The 19,984-nt window shown below is 34.8% G+C and overlaps 1 protein-coding gene across 4 annotated transcripts in view; it reads right to left on the reverse strand.

Annotated features, from left to right (window-relative positions):
• The window catches only part of zbtb20 (zinc finger and BTB domain containing 20), a 135,162-nt gene that overhangs the window by 30,531 nt on the left and 84,647 nt on the right, over positions 1-19,984 (reverse strand). For all 4 annotated transcript variants that reach the window (XM_073950857.1, XM_068221291.2, XM_073950858.1 and 1 more), the window contains 1 exon segment: positions 9,411-9,600. The gene's annotated coding sequence lies outside the window, so the exon portion shown is untranslated.

Genomic DNA, 19,984 nt, shown 5'->3' on the forward strand with positions numbered 1-19,984 from the left:
GGGTAGGGATGGGAAATGTCCTCAAGCCGGGATTCGAACTCAGGATGCCCTGAGGTGCTACTGCACCATATGTCATCGCGCTAACCACTAAGCAATTGCGCCAACTGTTTATTAGATTTTATGGAGATGCACTCTCAATGCAGAATCATCCCAACCGATCTAACATTATAAACTCTTTCCAAATAGAGATATTGGGCTCTATTTTAGTCATCTAGATGCAAAGTCTAAGCACATGGCACAAAAGCATTAAGGGTGTGTTTGAATGCTATTTTAAGGATGGAAAAAATATGCTCTGTGCTGCACCGCATGGTCTAACAGGGTTGTGCTTATTCTATTAATGAGTTATTTGTGTGTTTTGAGAATAACATGCATTAAACCAATCAGAATATCATCTCCCTGTCCCTTTAAGAGTCGGTTGTGACATGCCATGGCGCATTTGCTGTTTACATGACGGACTTTGTAAGTGGAAAAACTGATTGCTTCACTAGCGAGAAACAGTCAAACAGACCATCTGCAGCGCGAGGATAAAGAACGAGCCTCCTCCATTTGGCCTCTTTCTCTTTATTTTACTTTTACTCTTTACTTTACTCCTTTGCTTTTGTGGACAAGAAAACAGGGTTGTACGCACTCCACTGAAGACACATATTTAATTTCGTTAAGTGCCAAGATTTGTTTTAAAACTATTTCTAAATTCAGTTCCAGCAAACGAATAAATGAACAATAATAACGAAGTGTGCTCAAAACACTGAGTTACATCCAAACACACGTCCTATTCTTATGCCCCATATAGTGACGCATACGTCTCCAAAGCCTACAGGTGGATTTGCAATTTAAAAAACGTTGTGCAAAACGTGACAAGTGGGGCAACAAATAGAAACAAATCCCGCCAAGCATATCTTGTGTATGAAAGGGCCAATAAAGTCATCTGGTAAATTATATTATATTCATGTTGAAATATATATCACAAAATAAAAAAATATTGTTAGATTTTTCCAATATCGTGCAGCCTTACTTCAAAGTATCCTCTATTTTGTTTAACAGAGGCAAGAAACTCAGTGAAAAAGTGAGTTTATATATATTTTTTGGGTGAACTATCCCTTTAAGATCAGGTTAAAGAGGGCTCTGATTGAGCACTGATCGTGTTGTAGTGGCAATTTTTTTTAAAGAGGCTTTCTCTGTGGTAAAGAAGACAAAGTCTTATCAAGGGTGTCTTTTTAAAATTTTATCCTTTGCAAAGAAGGTCACAATCATACAGCAACGACAGTTTCTGCAGAGTGAGACACTGGAAACAGAGTGTGCTCTCCCTTTTATCTGGTTTCTCCCCTGTACAGCTTACGAGGTCACTTCTAATCAGGCCATACCATATTTACGTTAGCTGCTTCAACCGCTCTGACCCATGCCCCTTACAAATCATATAGCAGGAAGGACAAGAACAGAATAGTCACGGACAGTAAAATTAAGCAATATAGAAAATGCATATACATCTGAAAGATGAATATACAGTTGAAGTCAGAATTATTAGCCCCCTTTAGATTTTTATCTTCTTTTTTTAAATATTTCCCAAATAATTTTTAACAGAGAAAGTCTTATTTGTTTTATTTCGACTAGAATAAAAGCAGTTATTAATATTTTAAAAAACATTTTTGGGGCAAAAATTATTAGCCCCTTTAAGCTATTTTTTTCGATAGTCTACAGAACAAACCATCGTTATACAATAACTTGACTAATTACCCTAACCTGCCTAGTTAACCTTATTAACCTAGTTAAGCCTTTTAATGTCACTTTAAGCTGTATAGAAGTGTCTTGAAAAATATTAAATAAAATATTATTTACTGTCATCATGGCAAAGATAAAATAAATCAGTTATTAGAAATGAGTTATTAAAACTATTATGCTTAGAAATGTGCTGAAACAATCTTCCCAGAACAGAACAGAAATCGGGGAAAAAAATAAACAGGGGCGCAAATAATTCAGGGGGGCTAATAATTCTGACTTCAACTGTAAATGAGTTTCCATTACAGTGTCCTCAGACAAGAATGTTGTGCCTCTAAATAAAAAAAGAGACCTTATAAGTAGTGCCGTCAAAATTAGTGCGTTAACGCATGCAATTAATGTGAAATATTTAACGCGTAAAAAAAATGAATTTTAATTTCCTGTCGTGGTCGACGTGTTCAATGTGCAAAGAAATATGGATAAGACCAAGGAAGCACATTTTGAATGCAAGTTTTAGTATAAAACAATTAATGTTGCATTACTAGTATATCCAGCGTTTCCTCCAGAGTTTCGTGCAGTTTTGGGTGTTTCATTTTTAACTTTGAACTTTTGATTTAATGGAATTTGATATCGCATGGCAAACGGAAAGAAAAACCTCTGCATCTCGTTACTCGGTGAATCTTTAAGGTAATCAAAAATTGCTGCTTACATGGTCGACTCTTAATAAGAGTATAATCTTAATCATATTAAAATCTGAGTTTTGGTGGCCATGTAAATGTACTCAGAAGTGCCATATGATGTCGCGAGCTGTCTAAGACAGTGCATTCCTCTGCCTTTCAAGATGTGCCCTCCAATGTTTCATTAAGTTTGACGTGTTTCCCCCTTACACGCAAGTTTTGTAGTCTGTTTCACTTCGCATTGTTGTGTCAGAATCCTTGTGAAATACAGCCATACTTTAGAACGCTTAGTTTAAGCAAATTGGATGAACGTGATCATGCGTGTTGAATCTGAAGGGAGTCGCTCCGGGTGTGCTGTCCTGCGGGTTGTTTGTGTGTGTGTATCTGTGTGTGCGTGCGCATTTGCACATTTCTTAGCAACAAACATCCCTAAACATCGTTGTCCGTAGCCACTAAATCAAAAAGTTACGAATTGCCGTGAGATTGCGTTGCACTCTCAGCTCACATCATTCAAAAGAAAAGGTCCACATTGTCCTCCGTGGATGTCAATAAACTAGACTATTTTAGCAACTAGCTGAATGTAAAAGAGGACTGAGCAAAATTGTTTCTACTTTATAATTAATGTTCTCATCTCACAGCAATACAACTTTTCAATGAGTACAATTGTTTGTATTCAATATTTTATTGTTATTATAAATTTCCATTTTTATATCTGCAATTCCTGTATTTTGGCATTTTTTTGCAGTCCACTTAGAATCCAACTTGGAAATCAATGTTTTCTTTATTGGCATTGATTGTTTTGAAATTCAAATGGCATTAACATGCCTGTGTTTTAATATCAGTAATAAATATGGCTGTCAAGCCAGGATCTTGATGGTTTATTGTGGGTTTGTTGTTTACATGAAGAAATCTGTGTTAAAAGTTAGACAAAAATTCTAATACACAATTATATTTTGAATTTAAATAGTTTTTATCTTGTGTTTACATTAATTATACATCTGAATAACCAAAATTACAAGTTTCAGTCTTTTAAATGTGAATAATCGCAATTAATTTTCAAAAAAAAAAAAGGTTTGATTAATTAGTTAATTTTTTTTAATCGATTGACAGCGCTACTTTTAAGACAAACTATCTAGCTCCAAATTCCTAAAATAAACGTATAATTCAGTATTAGTCCCACAATTTCTATGGGATGAATTTAAACACATTCAATTTCTTAATGTTAACTTAAGTTTTTTGTTAAAACTTAACCCATATCAATTGTTTGCAACCATTTACCTTAAAAAATGTTAGCAAATCCAATAAATAATTGACAGTTCATTCCACTGTGGCAACCCCTGATGAATAAAGAGACTAACCAAAGGAAATTGAATGAAATGAATGAATGAAAATAAATTCAGTGTGTGTCTGTTAGTTTAGATCTGTAAAGGGCTGGTCAAGGACTGATGATGATTGTTTATTTGAATTACAGGAATAAGCAAAAAATTGCAGAATGTGCTGGAAAACTGTACCGAATGCTGGTAATGATTATATAGAGACGAGTGGTGCCCGTATATAGTATATACAGTATAAAGAGACAGCTACACACTCGTCCTCATGTGTGATGTCAATCTGTTATATGATATTGAAGTGTGTGAAGTCTGGACAGCACTCTGCGTTTTCAGTACATTGTGTCACTCAGTATGATATTAATGAGTAGGTCTTCTGTTTTTAATGAGAAGTAGAAAAAGAGGAGACATGATAAAAAAAATGAGGGTAAAATCTATCTATACATATTAACACACATAGTTCAAACTATTATGCTCAAAAAGATGTTAAAAATATATATTTGATCCATTAAACAGCTCTTGGGAAATATTTTAAAAATAATTACAATTTCACAAGAGAGCTAATAAATGTGTCATCAGCTGTATATGCGGAAAACATAATATCACAGGGAGCTAAAGACAAAAAAAAAAAAAAAATCAATACACAATTCTTCATATAGTGTACGCTGTCTAGACTAAATATATGTCAGTGTGTGTTTAATACAATAAACACATATTTATTTGTGTGTGTGTGTGTGTGTGTGTGTGTATATGTTTGTATGTATATACAGTTGAAGTCAGAATTATTAGCCTGCTTTTGATTTTGTTTTTCTTTTTTTTAATATTTCACAAATGATTTTTAACAAAGCAAGGAAATTTTCACAGTATGTCTGATAATATTTTTTCTTCTGGAGAAAGTCTTATTTGTTTTATTTCGGCTAGAATAAATAAATATATATATATATCCGGCAGCTGGGGTAAATTTCTGGAATTTATTGTCCGTTATTTTACAGTAAATTTCTGGAATTTATTGTCCGTTATTTTACAGTAAATTTCTGGAATTTATCGTTCGTTATTTTTAAGGTAAATTTCTGGAACTTATTGTCTATTATTTTACAGTAGATTTTTGTAATTGGACGTTTGTTTTTTATGGTAAATTTCAGCAACTTAATGTCCATTATTTTATGGTAAATTTCTGGTATTAAATGTCCGTTATATTAATTTAAATTTCTGAAAGTTATTGTCCGTAATTTTATGGTAAATGTCTGTAATTTAACATCCATTATTTTATGGTAAATTTCTGTAATTTAAAGTTCATTATTTTATGGTAAATTTCTGTAATTTAACATCCATTATTTTATGGTAAATTTCTGTAATTTAAAGTTCATTATTTTATGGTAAATTTCTGTAATTTAACATCTGTTATTTTATGGTAAATTTCTGTAATTTAAGGCTCGTTATTTTATGGTAAATTTCTGTAATTTATTTAATTTTGTTATTTTATGGTAAATTTCTGGATCTTATTGTCAGTTATTTTACGGTAGATTTTTGTAATTGAACGTTCATTATTTTACGGTAAATTTCAGGAATTTGTTGTCTGTTATTTTATGGTAAATTTCAGGAATTTAATGTCCGTTCTGTGGGTGTAAATGCCTTGTTGATGCCAGAGGTCAGATGAGAATGTCCAGATTGAAAGGCACCAATAACTCAAATAACCACTTTGTTACAACCGAGGTATATAGAACAGCATCTCTGAATGCACAACGCACTGAACCTTGAGGCGGGTGAGCTTCAGCAGCAGAAGACCACACCGGGTGCCACTCCTGTTAGCTAAAAGCAGGAAACTAAGGCTACAATGCACACAATATTCACAATATTTGACTAGATATTTTTCAAGACACTTCTATCAAGCTTAATGTGACATTTAAAGGCTTAACTAGGATAATTAGGTTAACAAGGCAGGTTGGGTTCAGTAGGCAAGTTACTGTGTAACGATGGTTTGTTCTGTAGACTATCGAAAAAAATATATAGCTTAAAGGGGCTAATAATTTTGACCTTAAAATGGTTATTAAAAAATTATAAACTGCTTTCACTCTAGCCGAAATTAAACAAATAAGACTTTCTCGAGTCTTGTTCGAGTCTGAACGAGTGTGCATGGATGGGTTTCCCAGAAATGGGTTGCAGCTGGAAGGGCATCTGCTGCATAAAACATGTGCTGGATAAGTTGGCGGTTCATTCCACTGTGGCGACCCCGGGTTAATAAAGGGACTAAGCTGAAAAGAAAATGAATGAATGAATGATATTGTAAAGCTTCCTATAGAAAATAAGAACTTATATTAGTGATTTATGAGGGGTGTACTCAAACACGTTGAGCACTGTACCATATTTAAAGTATATTTTTTCCATAATAAGCACTGTTTGTGAAAGAAATGTGTAAAAATTGTGTACAGTTATGCAATGTAAGCAGCGAAGCTCAGATATTTAGCTCTAAAGGAGCAAATAAATACGCATTTACTTTTTGCATGAACAGAACAAAGTGTATTTTAGGAGCACAATCATTTTTATGTATTATGGCATTATTTTGATGACAATTAAGCACGCTCCCCATCCCCCACTCCAAAATTCTCATCAGTGTAATGCATCCATCTTACTTTTCAGATTTGATGTAATTCTCATTATTTTCAATGATGATTTTCATTATATTCTCATTACTGTAATAAACATAGGCAGAGTGTGTGTGTGTTTGTGCGTGTGTGGGGGGACCACATGTGCAATATTTGTCCTTACCAGAGTTTCTATTTTTACTTTTGATGAAGTTTTGATGATTTTCACCTAAATAACGTACACAAATCAGTGATAGGAATTCAGTTCTGGAACCTGTAGTATGCAATAGCTGGTCTAGAATCAGTTTCTCAATGGTCACAACACATTCCAGCCAATCAGAATTGAGTATTTAGACAGACTATGGTAAAATTAAATATACAGCATAATTGAGTACACCTCTTGCCGATCTCTCTTTTAGAATTATACTTATTATAGGATGCTTTACAATAATATATTGGTGTATATACATTATTAGTCAGAAACAAAGCTAAATCTGAAGCTTATCTAACAAAATAACTCAAGATCACGATGCAAAAATTAGTACACCCCAATGAATGTTAGGGAAAAATATTAAATGACATTTTAATAAAGAGATACAATCAAAAGAACAAAGAAAAAATATTAAATTTAGTTAAAATGTTGTAGTTGTGTAGCTCTTAATCCTCGTTAGAGCTGAAATGTATTATATTTCTATTCTTAAAGTGACCAAACTCTATTTTAATGAGCTGTTTTGTTTGAATTCAACAGAATATATTGTCTACATTTACTGAGAAATGGGTAATAATATCAACTTTCAAAAAGAGTTGCTACTTACTTAGGCTGTGCACTGTATAGACGATAACATTAAATAAATGATAAGCTGTGGAAAAGATTTTTCACATTATGGAAATATAAATTAAGAAGAAAAATGTAACAAATTCTACTGATTCTCACTATTAGCTAATGTCTTACTACCTGCCTATTATTAAAGTATTGGATATTTATTAAAGTACATATTCTGCGTGATTTTATTCTACATCCCTAATCCCAACTGCTGCCTTTATAACTATCATGAAGCAGCAAATTAGGAGTTTACAGACGTTGAATTCATAAAGTGTGGTCAATTTTATACAGTTGAAGTCTGAATTATTAGCCTCCCTGTTTATTTCTTTCCCCAATTCCTGTTTAACGGAGAGAAGATTTTTTTCAACACATTTTTAATCATAATAGTTTTAATAACTCATCTCTAATAACTGATTTATTTTATCTTTGCCATGATGACAGTAAATAATATTTGACTAGATATTTTTCAAGACGCTTCTATAAAGCTCAAAGTGAAATATTAAGGCCTAACAAGGTTAATTATTTTAACTAGGCAGGTTAGGGTAATTAGGCAAGTTATTGTATAACAGTGGTTTGTTCTGACTATTGTAGACTATCGAGAGAAAAAATAGCTTAAAGGGGATAATAATATTTACCTTAAAATGGCTGTTAAAAAAATTTAAAACTGACCAAAATTAAACAAATAAGATTTTCTCCAGAAGAAAAAATATTATCAGACATACTGTGAAAATTTTCTTGCTCTGTTAAACATCATTTGGGAAATATAAAAAAAAAAAAAAAAAAAAAATATATATATATATATATATATATATATATATATATATATATATATATATGAATAAATCAGTTATTTATATTTCTGAATCATTTTGAGAAATACACTCAAACATGTCTATATTATGTTAAATATGGCTGCACAATATATAGTTTCAGCATCAATATTGCAATGCAAATCAACATTAATAGTCAATTGGGATTATAATTAATCAGGACCTGCAGTTGGAAACTGGAGTTAATTTTTATCTTCATTTTTTTATTATCTGTTATTTTCATTTTAATCTGATCTTATTTTAATGCGTTTTTAAGGCCTGTGACTAAAATTTCAAGTGATTTAACCAAACAAATGTGTGTTAATTGCATTAAACACACGCAGGCATATATTTTGTCTGGACAGCGTAGACCAGGGGTCAGCACCAGGTAGCCCGCGAGGATCACATGTGTTGCCCGCAGGCCTGTTCTAAAAATAGCTCACCATAGCGCCACTTACCAGTAAGCTTCATCTAATATAGAAGTAATCATTTAAAAATGTGAATATTTGCAGAGATATATAAAAGTAAAGTGTTGCACATTGATACATTAAATACAGGGTATTTCCTGCCCTGTTAAATCATTGTTGATAACTTTTGTGAGAATCATTAACATGATCAGTATCTTCACATGGATGAATATCATTAATTATTACCAAAAACATAAAGTATAATTAAAAGTAAATTGAGCAAATTTGTTATTTGAGAAGTGTTCATCAAACTGTTAGCCCTCCACATTAATCGGTACCCAAGAAGTAGCTCTCAGTTTCATAAAGGTTGGTGACCCCTGGCGTAGACTGTATGAAGAATTGTGATTGATTTAACCATTTAGGCTATAGAAATTACATTAGCTGCTACTATTTATTGAATTTAATTAGTCATACAATAAAGATTATGCAGTGTTTTTATTCATTCATTCAGTATCAATATCATTTATTATTCATTATATTTATTATGATGTAAGCAGGTCATCAAAAGAATCGGATATTGTCACAAAATCAGAAATGACCATTAAGATCTGCAGTGTAAATGCAGCCTAAAATGTCACTTTAAACTGAATATTAGTATCCTAAAAAATATCTAGTGAAATTTTATTTACTGTCATCATGACAAAGATAATATACATCAGTTATTAGAGATGAGTTATTAAAACTATTATGATTAGAAATGTGTTGAATGAAATCTTCTTTATGTTAAACAGAAATTGGAGAAAAATATACAGGAGGGCTAATAATTCTGACTTCAGCTGTATATATTTATAGTATTTGTGCGCACAGATGGGTTTTTTCTCCTGTAGGCTGTGGTGTAAATCTTACTCTTTTATTATCAGAAAGAAATAAAAGAGAAAAAGAGAGAGGGCGTTCATATTCACAGGTCATCGCATTGCAGGATATACTGTAGCGGAGAGCTGATATTACACATTAATCAAGCTGAAAGACATTTGGATGGAAGGATAATGAAGTGCGGCTTGGCGGACTCACAGTTCTGTTGGGTAATTGTGTGTCTGTGGGTGTGTTGGTGTGTCAGGCTGGTGAAGAGGCACTGGTTTGATGCTACAGGTTTGCTGGTGGTGGTGGTGGTGGTGCAGCGGAAGAGGTCAGTCGTCAGCCACTCATTTCATTTCGCTCCGGCCGCCGCAGTCTAACCTCATGCAGAACCTCAGATGTCGCCCTGCAAAACACACAAGCACCGGCAAACACCATTCAGACTTATTATTCTAAAAAGAAGAGTTACATACATCACAGAAACAGAGTTGAAGTCTGAATTATTAGCCACTTTGTATATTTCTTTTCCCCAATTTCTATTTAACGGAAAGAAGAGCACATTTAGATTAGACTAGATATTTTTTTTCAAGATACTAGTATTCAGCTTAAAGTGCAATTTAAAGGCTTAATTGGGTTAAGGAGGGGTCAGTAGGCAGGACATTCTATTACAGGCAAGCCATTCTTCAATCTGTTTTATCTATTTTCTATTTTTATTTTTATAATTCTTATTATTTGTTTTTATTTTTATTATTTGTTTTCATTTTCTTACACTTGTCTTTTTTATTCTCGTTTATGTAAAGCACTTTGAATTGCCACTGTGTATGAAATGTGCTATATAAATAAACTTGCCTTGCCTTACAGTGGTTTGCTTTGTAGCGAATTGATAAATATTGCTTAAGAGGGTTATTAATGTTGACCTTTAAATGGTTTTTAAAAAATGTAAACTTTTTTTCTAGCTGAAATAAAACAATTATGACTTTTATTTAGCTAGATATTTTTCAAGATACTAGTATTCAGCTTAAAGTGCAATCTAAAGGCTTAATTGGGTTAAGGAGGGGTCAATAGGCAGGACATTCTATTACAGGCAAGCCATTCTTAAATCTGTTTTATCCATTTTCTATTCTTATTTTTATAATTCTTATTATTTGTTTTATTTTTATTATTTGTTTTCATTTTCTTACACTTGTCTGTTTTATTCTTGTTTATGTAAAGCACTTTGAATTGCCACTGTGTATGAAATGTGCTATATAAATAAACTTGCCTTGCCTTACCTTGCCTTACAGTGGTTTGCTTTGTAGCGAATTGATAAATATTGCTTAAGAGGGTTATTAATGTTGACCTTTAAATGTTTTTTAAAAAATGTAAACTTTTTTTCTAGCTGAAATAAAACAATTATGACTTTTATTTGGCTAGATATTTTTCAAGATACTAGTATTCAGCTTAAAGTGCAATTTAAAGGCTTAATTGGGTTAAGGAGGGGTCAATAGGCAGGACATTCTATTACAGGCAAGCCATTCTTCAATCTGTTTTATCTATTTTCTATTCTTATTTTTATAATTCTTATTATTTGTTTTATTTTTATTATTTCGTTTCATTTTCTTACACTTGTCTGTTTTATTCTCGTTTATGTAAAGCACTTTGAATCGCCACTGTGTATGAAATGTGCTATATAAATAAACTTGCCATGCCTTGCCTTACAGTGGTTTGCTTTGTAGCGAATTGATAAATATTGCTTAAGAGGGTTATTAATGTTGACCTTAAAATGGTTTTAAAAAAATTTAAACTTTTATTCTAGCCGAAATAAAACAATTATGACTTTTATTTGGCTAGATATTTTTCAAGTATTCAGCTTAAAGTGACATTTAAAGGCTTAACTAGGCTAATTAGGTTAAGTTAATGTAATTAGGCAAATCATTGTATACTGATGGTTTGTTCTGTAGACTATCAAAAAAGATATTGCCTAATATGGCTAATAATATTGACCTTAAAATGGTTTTTAAAATATTAAAAACTGCATTTATTCTAGTCGAAAAAAACAAATAAGACTTTCTCCAGAAGAAAAAAATGTTATGGGAAATACTGTGAAAATTTTCTTGCTCTGTTAAACATCATTTAGGAAATATTTGAAAAAAGAAATCGAGCACACATACACAAACACCATATATAAAAGTTTCAAAATGTTGGCAGTCAGTTTATGTTTGGTTTGCATGTTATATGTTTGCTTGTGTTTTATGTAAATATTGCTATATCCCCTATCAGCTTTATTTTAAAGAGGAAAGAGAGTTTTTAATTAACTTATGTTTATAATATTTTTATGCTTAATAAACATTTAATTTATAGTATATATCCTTTCATATATACCACTAGTAAGAAGTCTGGAATCAGTTCGATTTAAAGGGACAGTTCACCCCCACCTTAGCGAAATGAACCGCCAACTATTCCAGTGTATGTTTTACACAGTGGACGTCCTTCCAGCTGCAACCCAGTACTGGGAAACACCCATTCACTCTCCCATTAACACACACACTCATACACTACGGCCAATTAAATTCATCCAATAGGGTATATGCCGAGATAGTGTTGTTCCCATACTGATAAACTTCCGGTGACCTGTTAGAGTTTTTTTCCATTTTATACAGTTCCTTTTTCAGCATCGATGTTGTGATGTAATCAAAATACAATCAGTTAAACTGACTTTGGCATTCATTTAGTTGCTCAAGCGTAAAACGAGACAAAAAGCCGCTTACTCGTACGCGCCCGTCAGAATCGGCAGGCTAGCGCAGAAGCTCCATTGAATATACTGGAGTAAAATAAATGCTCGTATTATAAGGACATGGCGGGGGGAAATGTAATGTAATGCAGTGCTTCTTGCTTAATCTGAGACCCACTTTATGTCGTATATCACTCAGCCAGTGGAGATCGCTGATTTTTAAAGAAAACAAACCTTAAACGCGCCGATATTGCATAGGCATACAGTTCACCGGAAAACATTAACCCATGTTACTGGCAAATTAAAAGTCCTATTATGCTCCGGCATATACCCTATTCACCTATAGCGCATGTCTTTGGACTGTGGGGGAAAGCGGAGCACCCGGAGGAAACCAAACACAGGGAGAACATGCAAACTCCACATAGAAATGCCAACTAGCCCAGCCAGGACTCGAACCAGCGACCTTCTTGCTCTAAGATGACAGAGCTAACCACTGAGCCAACGTGCCGCTCATACATTTAAAAAAAATGTTATTATTATTATTTTTTTTTACAAATTTATGACTGACCTCATGAAAGAAAGCACTAACAGACCCACAAGTACATGTCGTTCTCTCTCCTTCTCTCGTAATACACTCCTCAGCACACTATTAACTGAAGCGAAGCAGCCCAAAATGACGTGGAAAAGCCCAGAGGCGTACATGCATCTGTTTAACAATCACGAGCAGATTTAAATCCGGGGCGAAGGAAAGTAGATCCACAGACAAGAGTCATTTCAATTTCATCCTTCCGCCAGAAAAATAGTCCCTGACAGTGACAGTAAATGTCAATGTTTGTAAGTGTAACATGTCAGACACGATGGGGCTCAAATGACACAGTACAGCTGCTGTGCTATTTATTCTTAAAGTTCTCAGGATAGTAATATTAAAGAGCCCATATTATGGGTTTTTGAACATGCCCTTCCATGTAGTGTGTAACACAGCTCTAAGTGAAGTGAAGTATCCAGCTAAGGCTTAAATCTGTAAGAGTACAGTGTTTAAAACTGTTGATTCAGCTATAAAAGAGTCGACTCATAGTGCTTCAAACGAGTCGCCTTGATAACGAGTCATTAGGTGTATCGCCATGATGTACTAACGAAACCAAGTTATTCACGCGCAAACCCGGGAGATTTGAAACCTGCGGCCCCGCCCTCTAACACAGGTTATATGTGTGTGCGTGATGTCGTCTGGAGGAGGGTTATGTGTGTGTGTGGACGTGTGCGCATGGACGAGGGCAATATGTGTGTGTGTCTGTGAAAAGAGCAGAATGTGACAAGCTAGGAGATCTCCTCGCCAGTTCTTGGGAGTTTTTGCTCAGTAAAATAGTTAGTCGTCTGTATTTTCAAGTCCATCGTCTGTATTTACAGTCATCCACTGGCAGCTAAACTCCACGCCTTACACTATCGAGCGTGTGTGCTCTGTGACTACTTCTATTTCGTTGATTAGCTGCTGGGCATTTCACTCTGTCTGTCGCATAAGGCAGTCAGTGTCGACCAATCGCAACAGACTGTCATCGGTCCAATCAGCGCAGATTAGCTTCGCGCTAAGGAGGGGTTTGGGAACAAATGAATCACTGGACGATTAATATGGGAGTCGCTGGGATAATTAGGTAAAAATAAATGCAGATTATAAGACCATGAAAGTGTTTTTTGACTTTGCATGCATATTAGACTGTTGTTGGAGATCCTTACAACCAAGATATGACCCTATTTCATGTATAATATGGGCTCTTTAAGTTTTTGATGCAACCATAACACGCAGACATAATCACTTTATTAAACAGGCGATAATAATTATTTTTTTGCTGAGTTCGAGTGTACAGTACATTGATTGTTTGTGTTGTAAAGACTGCTGGCTAAGGGTGTTGCGAGGTGATACACTGACGTGCTTAATGAAGTGGCCATAGCAAGTTTTAATCATAAATAAACCTGGCTATCTCCTCAAATAACCAGAACTGTTTTATAAATGAAAATAAAAGGTTGAAGTAAAACGATCACAACTAAAATGAGAAGCGGAGAATTTGTGTTCAAAGAATTCAGTTGACTTCTACACTATTTTTTAGGAAGAGGTGTGAACACCTTTTTAGTGCAATTATTACTGCAGCAGAACACACACACACACACACACGTTTGTTTTTGTGAAAAGTGGGGACATTACATAGATTTCCATTCATTTTATACTCCATCAAAATTTGATGAGAATTCAAGCAGCCCAAAGCGCAATGAGTAACTCTAAAAAGCCTTGGCATAAACCCAAGACAACAACACACCTGAGACACACTGATCTTTCTGAAAATCCTCCATACATCCCAATCACACACACACACACACACACACACACACACACACACACACACACACACACACACACACACAAACACACACACACACTATCCTCTGTGCTTTGTGAATCTAAAGTATAAAGAGGACACCATGTGACTTCCTGCCTATCGCCATGGAGGCAGGAAACAGTTGTGTCTGGTTTTAACAGGGACGCATCGGTGACAGACTCGTGGACACACTTCACCACCAATTACAGGGTCAAACCCTGCCTGAGGGGAAATCATATGCTCACTGGGCCAGGTGTTATTATGCAGGACAGATGAAAGAATGGACACACCCATCCTCTCCATACCACAGCCCTTCACACACACACAAACTGTACGCACACAAGCACACACACTCACACAAGCACATGCACACACAAACACACACACATGCACGGAGACATGCACATTCATTCACATTGACTCACTCACACACACACGCACACGTGCACACACACACACACACACACACACACACAAGCATATGCACACACAAACACACACACATGCACGGAGAGAGGCACACACATTCACATTCACTCACTCACACACACACACACACACACACACACACACACACACACACACACACAAACACACACACAAACAATCACTAGCACATGCACCTGCACACACAAACACACATGCACAAGAGAGAGAGAGAGAGAGAGAGAGAGAGAGAGAAAGAGAAAGAGAAAGAGAAAGAGAGAGAGGGACACACACACACACACACACACACACACACAGAGAATAACACACTTATACACACACAAACACATATGCACAAGAGAGAGAGAGAGAGAGAGAGAGAGAGAGAGAGAGAGAAAGAGAGAGAGGGACACACACACACACACACACAGAGAGAAAAACACACTTATACACACACAAACACACATGCAAACATACAAACAGAGACACACACTCACTTACACACAAACAGACAGACACACACTCATTCACACAAATACATTTAGACATATGCACACACACAAACGCATGCACGCACACACACACACGCACAGAGAAATAGACGCACACACATTCACATTTACTCACACACACTCGCACAGAAACAAGCACAAGCCCATGTACACGCAAACACACACACACACATGCATGAAGAGACATTACACATTCACATTCACTCACACACACACACACAAGCACATGCACACGCACAAGCACACACACACACACGCCTGAGGAGAGAGAGATACACACATTCACATTTACTCACACACACACGCACACAAACAAGCACAAGCACATGGACAAGCACACGCAAACACACACACATGCAGAGAGAGAGAGAGAGAGAGAGAGAGAGAGAGAGAGAGAGAGAGACACACACACATTCACATACTACACGTACAAACATGCACACACACACACACACACACTCACGTACACACACAGGCGCACACACAGGCACACAGGCACACACACACACACACACACACACACACACACACACACACACACACACACACACACACACACACAGTTCTCCATTGTTTTTCTAATGTATTTATACTCCTCATAAGTCAGCATCTCCTCATCATAGATGTGCCATAACCAGTCTATTATACAAGTTTATTTCCTTATGTGTTACAAAAATATAAACACACACACCCACGCACGCTCGCACACATACATTACTTTATTTTTTTTATTGTGGGCACATTCTATAGATTTTTATATTGTATTTCTACTTCTATCAACCTCCAACCCAATTACTAAACTCAACCTTCAGAGGACACTGTGTGCATTGATACTGTGCGAACAAAAGACTTTTTTTGCTATTTCTGTGCAAAATTTTGTACAAAAAAAAGAAAAGTAAAAAAAAAAGAAATAAAAAGCAGCAGATTTATGTGGAATGATTTTGGAAATATGGTAAAAAAATAAACATGACATAAAAAATGTATGTATTCACACACACACACACACACACACACACACACACACACACACACACACACACACACACACACACACACACACACAGTTGAAGTCAGAATTATTAGCCCCGTTTATTTTTAATAATAAAAAATATTCTAGCCGAAATAAAACAAAAAAGACATTCTCAAAAAGAAAAAAATATAATCAGAAATACTGTGAAAACGTCCTTGCTCTGTTAAACATCATTTGGGAAATATTTAAAAAAGAAAAAAAATCTAAGGGGGGCTAATAATTAGCTATATGTATATATATATATATATTTAAGGTTTACAATGCAAATCTAAATAGATTCAGTTGTTAAGTAAAAAAAAGCAAGTCTTTCTAATAACACAAAAGATGGAAAATATGACTTTGCAAATCAAGCTCAAACATAATAAACATTTACATTTAGTTAGTGATACTATTGAAATGAGTATAAAAACCGAATAAACATATAATTACACACAAATACATAAGTAAAGACTCAATGATAGGCTATATAAATCTGCCTGTCCTCATATGCCTTCTCCTTCTCCTTCTCCTTCTCTGTCATGCCAATGTAATTATATAAGTTTGTTTCCTGATACGTCGCAAAAAAAAAAAACACAGACACGTTTGTTATTATGAATTGTGGGGGCATTCCATAGCTTTCCATTTATAGTGCATTTATCCTCTTATCACCCTATGTCTAAACACAAACTCCACACAAAACATTTTCCATTTGTGCACTTTTACCTTATATATAAATACATACATACATACATACATACATATATATATATATATATATATATATATATATATATATATATATATATATATATATATATATATATATATATATATATATACATACATATATATATATATATATATATATATATATATATATATATATATATATATATATATATAAATATATATATAAATATATATATATATATATATATATATATATATATATATATATATATATATATATATGTATGTATGTATGTATGTATGTATGTGTATATATATATATATATATATATATATATATATATATATAATTCAGTATGATTTATGAGCCTTTTGAAAAATGGACACATGGGCAATGTCCTCATAAGTCACCCTCTCCTTGTAATAGCTGTGTCATACCAATGCAATTATACAAGTTTGTTTCCTGATATGTCACAATACCACACACACACACACACACACACACACACACACACACACACACACACACACACACACACACACACACACACACACACACACACACAAACATACACACTTCTGATACATTTGCCTATGAGTAAATGACAACGAATAACAAATGACTGTAAACAGTCAAACTGCTTGCCCTACATGCCGGTGTTATGACCATGCCCATACATTCAAATGAGAATAATAGCATAAGAAAATACCAGTCTGCAACATCAAGCAGCATAACCAGCTGTTCTGAACGGCTACAAATCAACGCGAGTGAATGAAACGCAAAATTCATGACACCTTTAAGTTAAATGAGCAGCACACACTCTTAAAAATAAAATGTACAGTATATTCTGTCTTCTCACAACCCTAACCCTAAACACAACCCTCATAGAAAACATTGTGTAGCTTTCATTCACACACAAAAAACTTTAATCTGGATGATTAATGGGCTGTTTTTCTCACAGGGAACAAAAAAAAGATCAAAATGGCTAGTATTACTGTACTTGAGAGAATATTTAGTCCCCACAACGTAGTGAATACCAGGACACACACACACGCAGGTACAGAATGTGATTTATTTCACCAACTGCACTAAAAGGCGGCAGTTATTTTAATTTCATATAAATTCAAAGTGTGATCATGCAAAGTGTTTAGCCAGCATCCTTCCAGGTATGATAAGAATTCCCATCACTCATGTTGCTTTTGTGCTATGCATTGTTTACAATGCAAATTATGCAAATCTAATATATAAACTACACAAAATCTCCGGCTAACTCGGCTTCTATTTCTTCTAAAACATGCATGCTGAATTGAAATACAGCACCACTGCATATTCAGCCTTCAGGGAGAAACATATCTCATATTACAGTCTTAATAATGTCAAATAGTAAACAATCTATTTCATTTTGTGCTTTGACTGTTTCGATGAATGCTTATATAACATATAACAAGTGAAAACAGAACCATCTGAAAGTTACCCTTATTTTATAACTTAGATACAGGCATGTAAACATACATTTAACCATTTAAACACTCTAATGCTTCGTTCACACCAGACGTTAAAAAGCGCAAGTGATTTACATGCTAAGTCAATGCAAAGACACAAATAGACATGCTCGAAACGCGCAAATAAGGTGGCACAAATGGCGCGATTCACACGAATGAAGTGCCGTGAGTTGAGCGTTTTGCGCGATTGACTCGCTTAACACGTATTTCGCACGAATCACTCAAGTTCGAAAATCTGAACTGCAGCGGACATTCGCTATGCGTTAACCAATCAGGAGCTTTTTCTTGTTGGTGCGTGATTATGACGCCTGTTGTCGGTGTCCCAGGGGGAAATCCTCCAGCAAACACCGAACAACAGTTGATCAAACTGGGCTCGGCTCAGTCGGAAGCATCGATGAGCACTCAGTTTATCTGCACATTCCGTGTCTGGTGTGAACACAGCATATGAAAACGCAAACCATACAGGCTCTTTATTGATACATACCCCTGTACACATTCCTGAAGATCGTTAAATACGTCCCAGGAGGTACAGTATGTTTTTTGCAGTTTTTATTTTTGCAAAAGGCCGCTGTGTATGCTTTTTCAGATCTGTTCAGATCTGAACACCAACCCTTTTCGCGTACTTCAACCAGAGGCTGCTGTCAACTGACTGACTGACCGACCAATACATAATCTGCGCTCGCCAGAAATGTATATGGGGGTACGTTTTCACAATAAACCTGTGTTGTCATGTACATAACCCTTTAACCAGGCTTTGGTTAAACATTTTGAAGAATTTCTTTGGTTAAATTGTGGTTTTGACAACACTCCAAGCTAAAGAGTTTTTAATGATAACCTATATGGACAAAACGTCAACCTATTTGTAATTGTCTATTTTAATTGAAGCTATGATATAATAGCAACATTATACCTTCAAAAAGAATGATCTTACTGTATAATCCACATTTAAAAAATGTTTTTGCTGCTTGTTCACTTATTTAAAATGAGCTAAATTAATAAAACTCTTGCAATTTTTAGGGAAAATTTAATTGTTTTATGTTAGATCCATTAAATTTGTCAAAACAATTCAGCTAACCTAATCGTTTTGTTTTGGCACAACATGAAGGAACTGAGTGAAACCCTGCATTTTTGTTAACCCCAGGCTCATTATTGATACGTACCTCTGCATACATTTCTGGACAGTGCGAAATACATCCCAGGAGGTATGTTTTTTTTTCGGTTTTTGTTTTCGCAAATCCACCAGAGGCCGCTGTGTACGCTTGTTCAGATCTTAAATTTCTCTCGCGAGTGCCCTTCGTGCCTGCTGTTCTCATGTTAATCCACCAGAGGCAGCTGTCCACTGGCTGACTGACTGTTTGATCGACTGATCCACCTTTCTCCTTCCCTAAACCCAACCCATAGTGTTTACAAAAGCAATCCAGAAAAAAAGCCTTTGCAGCCGCATAATTTTTACCATGTTTTCAGATCTTACCCTGTTTTCACCATGTTATTTACTTGTTTATTTGATTTTTTGGTGAAATGCAGCCATACATCCAGCACCTCTGGCTACATAATTCACGTTCTCCAGATATGTA

This window comes from Danio rerio, chromosome 5, assembly GCF_049306965.1.
Source record: "Danio rerio strain Tuebingen ecotype United States chromosome 5, GRCz12tu, whole genome shotgun sequence".
In the NCBI taxonomy this organism is placed as follows: Eukaryota; Metazoa; Chordata; class Actinopteri; order Cypriniformes; family Danionidae; genus Danio; species Danio rerio.